Below are 6736 nucleotides of genomic sequence, written 5' to 3'. Positions count from 1 at the left end.
AATCGATTAAAATCATAAAAACCCTAACTCATCAAGGGGTGAATAGACGGTTAAGAGAATTAGCACTCGTCTTTAAGAAAAACTTGGTTGCAACTGGATCGTTGCTTCCAAGGCAATTAACGCTCAATAAAAAAACTCCTTTAGGCGGAGAAGCCTTTACAATTGTAGCACACAGACTTAGAGAGAAGATTACAAAAGTAATTGATGATTTAACTCTAAAACTCTAAGTCTATTTATAGCACAAGAGAATAGATCTAGATCGTTGATCGTAGATAAACTTTCTCTTGGTCGTTGATCCGTTGATGCGATCTTAACCGTTGATCAGAGATAAGCTTGATCGTAGCCGTTGAGTAAATAAGGATAAACTTTATCTTTAATAAAAGATAAAGAGAATTATCCTTAATAAAAAATAAGCATTTATCTTTTAAAAGATAAATCTTATTATTATTATTTTTCTTCTTTTTTTTCAACCGCCACGTTCAAACGGTCCAAGTCTACGTCGTCTTCTCCGATCAAGTCAACGGTCAAAGTCAAAGTCAACGGCCAAAGTCAACAGTTTGACTTTCATTGACTTTTTGTAGAATCTTTGGTTGGGTGATTTCTGGCCAATCGGAGTTAGGCTCACCCGAACCCAACTCCGGCCTTTTGCCCCTCGAGCATGCTTCCTCCCGGCTTCTCGTCCTTCGGACTTCGCGCATGTCCTTCTCGCTCCACCGGTGTACTCTTCCGTAGCTTCTGCGTCCCTCGAATTGCACCGAGCCCGTCGGCTCACTTTCCCGTGCAACCCTTCTCGTCTGCTACGTCTTATTCTCGACTTCCTCCGTACCTAAGTTCCTGCACACTTAGCAGAGGGATTAGAACAACACAGGACCTAACTTAACCTGGTTGATCACATCAAAACTAACAGGGGCACTAACACAATCGGCAGAACACTTTCTTCCTCCTCGTGCGGTTGCTTCTTCCTTCGCGATTTGCAGCAGCCGGTGCTCCTTCTCCACTCGCGGCAGCCGGCGTCCAAGGGAAGCAAGCCATCCGGTCTAGCAACACCCTCAAATCTGGCGGTGCCGTTTGTGGTCCGGCGATGCTCTCTTTGGTCCGGCGGCACTCTCTCGCGAAGGAGGGCAGCAACTCTCTCTCACGAAGAAGGAGGGCAGCGGCGCTCTCTCATGAAGAAGGAGGGCAGCGGCGCTATCAATCGACCAAAACAGGGAACCCCTGTTTTGTGATGTCGCGCGAGCCTTAGGTTAGGGAGAAGTCGGCGAGGCTTTTAGATGAGTGAACCGGTTACATTAGGTTTTAGAACTTGAACCGGGTTCAGCTGGACTAGTACTGTAGCAAACCGAGTTCATCTCTGATTCACTCGGTTCATTAATCAAACGAATTCTGATTTGACCCAAACCAGTTTTATTCGTTTTGTCTTCTCAAGACGAAGCTCCTCATCTCTTCGGTTTAGTCAAAATATCTTCCATCATGAATCAAACCAAGTTGGTTCAATTTGGTTCAAAACCGAATCGTTCGGTTCACTAACCAAACGACCTCTGATTTGAACGAAATCAGTTTCATTCGTTTTGTCTTCGTAAGACGAGTTCCATCATTTGTCCATTGTCTGGTCTAACCAGACTTTATTTCTCTCATTCTGAGAATCCAATTCTCAAACTCATTTTAAGTCCTTTGGAGAACTTGTAGTGCGTGTGACCCAATAGGTTCCCGGCTATGTTGGCCGTCCGTAATTAATGAATTAATTATGGAACGATCATGAGTGACACCTAGTAGTATATCATGATCCCCAATTGATCGAAAAATCAACGATTGATTCCAGAATGTCTTCTAAACCCTTCAGCAGCTACACTGAATCGTGCCTCGTTCCTTTCACCATCTTATACCCGCTTGGTTCAGGACATGGTCTATGTGTCGGTCCCCACTAGGCTGACTACGTCACACCTAGCCCAAGCTAACTTTCTTGTCCTGTGGATTCAAGTTACTTATACATGTGTCCAAGAGTCTCATACTCTTGACATGTGTTGCTTTGGCCAAAGACTTTTAGTAACAATCCGACAAGTGGCCGTAGGGTATACGTCTCCCGTTTAAAGGAGTGGTGAATCCTCTGTGGGCTATTCAAACACCTTCGGGCACTTCGACTTATACCCAATCATCTCGGATCCACACCTCCTTGGAGATGCTTACTTAAGATGTCAAAGTATAAGTCTCCATGACCAAGGTGACTTGAATACCGCAAGTCAAAGGAAACTCGCACTTAAGCTGCATTGAGATCTTCGTTGACATGTATCTATTTGCATAGAACCATACGAAGTCTCAAGACAGGTCACTCCGATGAACTGGTTACCTTTAACCAGCATCCACGTTTAACTCTCGACATCCAATGTCTCCAGCAGTGAGATCAGCTGCTTGGATAACCAAGAAGTCTAAACGTGCTAGTCTCGACAGAATCGATGATGTCCGTGCTCATCAATTCCTCGACTAGGGATGATTTCAATACATTCATAATTGCACATGTAGAGATGCTCACGAGTTGTGATCCAATCACAAATTCTCTCATGTTATGAATTGTATTGCGGATATTCAGTATTCGAGTTTAAGATCCAATCAAACACACATGGAATGTGCACTCAAATAGTGAATTGCTATTTATCTAATAAATAGTGTAACCCTAAGGCGATTGCCTTAGGACACCTCTCAAATCTAACACAGATTGTTTCATGAGTTGTTTGAGGGTGGTAAGTATTGGTGTTATTAATATTTTTAAATTTATAAAAAATTTTATGACAAATGTCTAATATTTATACTTTTTTTAATGCAGTTTTACTCCAGAGGGTCACCAAGTTACAGTGTACATATCTAGTAAGTTTCATGAGAGAGTATGTCTTTCAGGTTATACTTGGAGGCATGTCGACGAGGGCATGCGAAGCTTTTACTACGATGAATTTTTGGTAAGTCATTTTAATCAACAATGCAATTGTATTTATTTATACTAATTGAATACATTTTTTTACAGAAAAAGTATACTTGGGAGCCAAGGCACAAGCAGGAATTTAAAAAAATTTGGAATAATGCTTGTGCCAAATTATACAAAGATCTGCTCTATAAATGCAGAAAAAAGGGTATCAGACCATCTTTCATCCCAGCTGAGATTTGGGATGTATGACAAGCCATCTGGGCTGCAGAAAGATGGCAGTCAAATTCAATGACAGTTCGAGTGAACAGAAACACCAAGCTAGCTGGCCCTAGCACTAGATCCACAAAGTATACAGCTGGATCTCGTTTCATTGTCGGGCATACCTTGGACTTGGTAAGTTTACAATTAATATATTTATATTAGAATTATTTAATTAGTAATGATTTAATTTTGATTTAATTATATTTTTAATTTTCAAGAGCATGAGTTATAGCGGTCTCCTACTTGTTGGGAGATTTTTACTAAGACACACAAGTCAAAGGATGACATATTTATCGATCCTCGCTCGCAGACATTAGACGTAAGATTTTAAATTTATTTAACAATTCAACCTAGTAATTTTTTTCTAATTCTATATTTTATATTAATTTATTTTTATACAGGCTGAAATGTCTGCTAGAGTTGCACAGGCGTCTCAGCCTGATAGAGAGGGAGGTGAGAGGCAAACTCTCTCAACCGACTAGTTAAATGAGATATATTATGATGTGGTCGGTGGGATGAAGAAGAACTCCACCATCTACGATCTAGGATCCCAGACGAGAGTTGTATATGATCGTGTGATGACCCCTAGAGCTAGGGGTCATCCCAGTGGATCATCTTCTACGATAGAAGTTCTAAAATAAGAAAATCAAGAATTAAAGAATCGACTCTCCACATTAGAGGCGCAGCAGATGCGATACGATCAGATTGCGCAGCAGATGTAGGCCTTCATGGATGGCATGAGTGCGATGTCGCAGCGCCCACCTGGTTGGACCCAAGATGCAAAGACTCAGGACCCTAATGACCTTGATAAGTAGCTGCTTGCGAGGTATATTAACATTTGTATATATTTCTTTTTTTTAATAATTATGGCTTGTAAACATGCATTTTCAAAATAAATACATATCATTAATTTATTACTAACCTATCTTATTGTATTTTTTATATGATTGAATATTTTGGCTCGGTTAGTTTAGATATTTTTCTTAGATTTTATTGTATTTAAACATTTGATACAATATCATTGTATTCAGATATTTGTATTTATGTTTTTGTATTCAGTTGGATTTGATTGTTGTGATTATGATTTTTTTTAGATGTTTTGTGATTGATAGTTGGATTGGAATGTTGTAGTAGTGTGGTAATTTACAATTGGATTGGATTGTATATTGTTGATGAAAATATAAATAAGGAATTCAGATAAATAAAAAATATTTTAAAAATAGAATATTAGAGACGGAAAATTATAATTCCGTCGCTAATATTCTATTTTTTTAAAAAATATTTTTTTATTTAGCAACGAAAAATTATTAATTCATCATTAATTAGTGACGAAATTATAATTTTCTATCACTAAAACACTGAAGGAACAGTGTTTCCGTTTACATTTTTAGCGACGGAATATATCTTTCCATCGCTAAAAATAGCGACGGAATATAAATTCGCGTCGCTAAAAAGTAGCGATGGAATATATTTGCCGTCGCTAATAATGGTGATAGAAATTTAAAGTTCGTCGTTAAATTGCGACAGAATCCTAATTTCGTCGCTAAAGTGACATCAACGATCGAAAAAATAGCGATGAAAAAAATATGTCGCTATTCGATCATTATGTTGGGATGTATATAAGAATCCTAGCTATTATCTTGGACGGCGCCGGCCAATTCTTGCTGATACTTCTTAGTTTGCTCAGAAGCCCCAGCAACGTCTCTCTCGAGCTTACACACTCTTCTGATGGCTTCGGCTAGATTTCTGCTTCAGTTGCTTGTTTCGGAGGTTGGCTTCGTCCCGCTCCTCTCAATTCTCGTAATCGCACCACCATACATGGCCGCCCTTAAAGCCCAGAGCCTTGACTTGTGTTTGGCTTCCTCCCTCTTCTCCCTGAGCCGCTGTAGGTGCTCCTCGAACGCATCATCCATTAGACATAATGGGAGACCCTAAGTCGAAATCGAACGTAGATGACGAAGAAACAGATAGTCTCCCTAATATACATCGACTGCGGATACCCACACTGCCCTGAACGCCGATTAAAACCAGCAAGACAAGAGAGGCACAAAGAACGAGGAGTGTACGACCCTCCGTGCCTACAAAACTGACCTACGCGACCTAACACAGACATAGCAGGAGAATACAAACGGGAAAGTTGGTAACACGACACCTCCTCAAGTCCTGTCAGGTAAGTGTTAAAGGGTCACGGGCGAAAAGCGAAAAGAGGTGTTGACGTTGGCCTCAAAGAACATGTCGCGAGGTATTTACCCATAATAGATAATTATAACAGTCGACTGTGGCTCTGCAGAGCTTGGGAAATGATTTCCCAAGGGTTATGGAAAAATGGGAGAAGTGCCTTGATCCGAACCTCGTGATGAAACTTGGAAGCATAGCTTACACAATTTGGACCTCGCCAATCCAAAAGTACTATAAATTTTTCGGATAAGTGATGACATCAACCCCAGAAGAACGACTGATATGCATATCGAACACCAGCATACTCAAGATATGTTATTTATATGCGACCAAGTAAGTGCTTCTCAGCGCGACACACAAGATAGGAGATAAGAACTTAACCAAAGTCCATCAGAGACCCACAAAGCACTAAAAAACCATATAAAACACAGAAAGGTGAGAAAATAAAGCAAAAGGGGAAGCCGAGGTTCGTTAGACCTCGACAGTCGACTCCAGACCTTTGATAATAGGAGGGTCAGTAGACTCTGATAAGTAGGTAGTCGAAAGGAGATCGGCCAATATCATGGACACTTCTACCTAGCTCACTGAAACCGCAAGAGCTTCGGGTTCGGTAACCCCTTCAGAAATAGAAAAATCTTGTCGGACGATCTCAGGTAAAGCATTCCATGCTGCCTTTAAATCTAGGAAACTGAGGTCGGCATCCCGAGCAATACGACCCAACCTCATGAATTAGAGAATGACACCATCAAAACCATACTCCATCATTTTGCCAGCCCTTAAGGCGATCAAATGTTAAAATTCAGACGAAGAAAGGAAGGCTTGATGGCGCTTCGCAAACCGAGCTTCCTCCCTTATTTGTAAATCTTCCATCTCTACTTGGGCCGCGTTGAGCTCGGAGATAAGTTGTTCCTCTTTAACGTGAGCTTTTGACAATTGTTAAACCCACTGTTCTCGCTCCTTGGCGAACTCAGCCTTCAATCGCTGAATTTGATCCTTGGCCTCAGTCAGATAGATCTCTCGCTGTACAGACAGGCGCTCCGCCTGTAGGCAAGATTCTTGAAGTTGTCTTTTAGCATGGTACAACTCCTGGACCTTCGTTTTCCATTCTTCAACCTGTTCTTCCACTCTTGATTGAGCACTTTGGACTGTAACCACCTCAGCCCGAGCTGAATCCACATCCCTCAAAGCCTCAGACAAATCTCGAGGCACAGGAGGTCGGTCGGCCAGTTCTGCCCACAAGCGAGTTATCTCGCTGTCCATCTGGGCGATACGTTTCTCCGATCGAACCACTTGACAGTGCAAAACTTTTTGTTCCATACCAGTCTGCAGAACGAAAGATTTAGTTAGCTCACGGTATTGTAAAATACCCCCAACGCAAATAGA

General features: G+C 41.1%; 1 pseudogene; it reads left to right on the top strand.

Annotated features, from left to right (window-relative positions):
* The window catches only part of LOC141812621 (uncharacterized), a 13877-nt pseudogene extending 9980 nt beyond the window's left edge, over nucleotides 1-3897 (top strand).
* Nucleotides 3898-6736: the final 2839 nt, after the last annotated feature.

Source organism: Curcuma longa, chromosome 1 (genome assembly GCF_044706935.1).
Source record: "Curcuma longa cultivar G26 ecotype Majalengka, Jawa Barat chromosome 1, ITB_CL_G26_1.1, whole genome shotgun sequence".
Classification (NCBI taxonomy): domain Eukaryota; kingdom Viridiplantae; phylum Streptophyta; class Magnoliopsida; order Zingiberales; family Zingiberaceae; genus Curcuma; species Curcuma longa.
The sequence above is the reverse complement of the archived record's forward strand: the minus strand, read 5'-3'. Positions and strand labels throughout refer to the sequence as shown.